Here is a 2500-nt window from a genome sequence, read left to right as displayed (position 1 = left end):
TGTATCCAGGGAGGGAGAGAGAGAGCAAGACAGAGAGAGAGAGAGAGAGAGATGGATGGATGAGGGAGACTGTGTTGTGTGTGTGTGTGTGTGTGTGGGGGGGGAATAATTAGGCAGACCCCCCTCCCCTGGCGAGGAGTGTTAAGGGTAAGTATGAGGAGAGAGGAGTTTGGAGGACGCACAGGAGGAGCAATGTGAGAGGTGACAGGGAGAGAGAGAGAGAGAGAGAGAGAGAGAGAGAGAGAGAGAGAGAGAGAATGGGAGGGAGGTGAAATAAGAGAATGACAACAAACAGAGGGAGAGGGAAAAGACGAGAAAAAAACAGTGACGCTCGTGACCAGAGAGAGAGAGCGAGAGAGAGAGAGAGAGCAGAGGACAATAGAAAGAGAGAAAACGATAGGAGCGGAGAGATGAGGGAGAGGGCAGGAAAATGGCCTTTTTGTCTTCCTTTCTGGATGACAAAGGAGCAGGAACGACAGAGGAGAGAGAGAGAAAAAAAAAGCATTCTCTTTTTTTTCTCCCCCGGCATCTAGTAGATGACAATAGCTATTTGTCTCCCCATCAGAGACGAGAGGAGCGAGAATGACTGCTTCTCTCGCTCTCCCCTCCCTCCCTTCTTCCATTCCTCCATCTTCCGTCTCTCCATCGTCCTCTAGAGATCAGGGAAAATCAGAGCTGTGTTCTGTTCAGATGCCACGACGCATAACCAGCAGCACGTTGAGTGTTAAAGCTGCATTCAATAACGTTTTCCTACTTCATTATGTTGCTATACTGTATATATCAGTGGTTCTCAAACTTCAAGGACTGAAGGACCCCCAAAATTATATCTATTTGGCCGCGGACCCCCCATCTCAAAATATTTTCTTACAGGGACCCCCCCCCCCCCCCAGAAGCAAAGATTTAAGTTACAAATATTCGCTTAAAATATATATATACGTTCAAAGATTTCCACACATTTTCACGATTTTTCAAAAATAGCAGATCTACAAGCTCATAGCGCGGCACTCGGTGCCGCGCTATGAGCTTGTAGATCTGCTATTTTTGAATAGCCAAAGAAATCTAAAAATGACACAGATGCTTTCCGGGTCTCGAAGGGTTAAACTCTATGTAGTCTCACGTGGTCAGACGTCAGGCCATCTTACGTCATCAATTCCAGCGGCAAGGAGGGTCAAATCACAAGTCAACATGTCCGTGGGTTTTAACCAGAGGGAAAAGGTCACGTAAATCCTGATTTATGCTTCATTGTATAACTGTATTGCGTGCCAGAAATAGCCCACATCTACAAGCTCACGGCCGCGTCGCCATCCGCCACGTGTTGTTGAGCTTGTAGATCTGCTATCTTAGCCTTAGAGTGTGTGAGTGTAACGGAAGTCTGTGGTTGGTCTGTGGCTGGTCTAAGGAGGTCTGTGGTTGGTCAATTCATAAGCCTGTCACCTCTTTTTCTTTGTCTTGGGGGGGGCGGGGGGGGGGTCCACATTTCAATAGTTGAGACCCAGACGTAAGGTATCTATCTAATCGTCTGGCTACTGTGAGACTATGATTTACATAAAACAACTACATATACTGTACGCTCCCCCTGTCTGTCTGTCTGTCTGTCTGTCTGTCTGACATGTATAGACAAGGGTTTTCTGAGAACCTAGAGGGCTAGCACCCCCACCCCCCTGTGAGAGGTCAAGGGTGAGGGGTCACGCTCGAGTGCCGATGGTGCATCCAGCCAGACAAAGCAGATTAACGCGCGCGCGCACACACACACACACACACACACACACACACACACACACACACACACACACACACACACACACACACACACACACACACACAGTCACACACACACACACACACACACACACACACACACACACACACACACAGTCACACACACGCCACGGTGGTATGTCGGGACCCTCTCACCCCTCGCAGCATGCTCCCAGGCTGCCATCTCATTGGGCGGGATGATAATATATGTTGCGGCTTTTGCACCAATCGGAGGTCAAGGCCCCCCGCATTATGCGTGCGGTCAGTGGTCAACCCCAAAGCGCCGCGTCACGCCTCGAATTAGTATTCATTGGAAAACACAAATCACAATCAACTTATTGTGCTTTGAATTATTGGCTGCCATGGACACAAGGACCGGTCAGACCTCTGTCACCCCAACCCCCTCAAAGGAAGTAGTCGGTACACAGTAGGGCTGCAACTATTGATTATTTTCTTTGCGATTATTCTATCGATTACTTTTTCAATTGAACGAATAATCAAGAAGTGTGTTATATATATGTTACAGGACGATTGAATAACCAGGACGATTGAAGAAGGAGCGCTTGTTTTCAGGCAATTCTGTAAAACCAACGCTAGAGGGCAATGCAAGCCAGACTAGAGGAAGGGTGTGTGCGCACACGCATTGTTTTAGTTTCTCCCTGAGACACACACACACACACACACACACACACACACACACACACACACACACACACACACACACACACACACACACACACAC

The sequence above is a fragment of the Gymnoscopelus braueri genome, assembly GCF_963280865.1.
Source record: "Gymnoscopelus braueri genome assembly, chromosome: 15".
NCBI lineage: Eukaryota > Metazoa > Chordata > Actinopteri > Myctophiformes > Myctophidae > Gymnoscopelus > Gymnoscopelus braueri.
The sequence above is the reverse complement of the archived record's forward strand: the minus strand, read 5'-3'. Positions refer to the sequence as shown.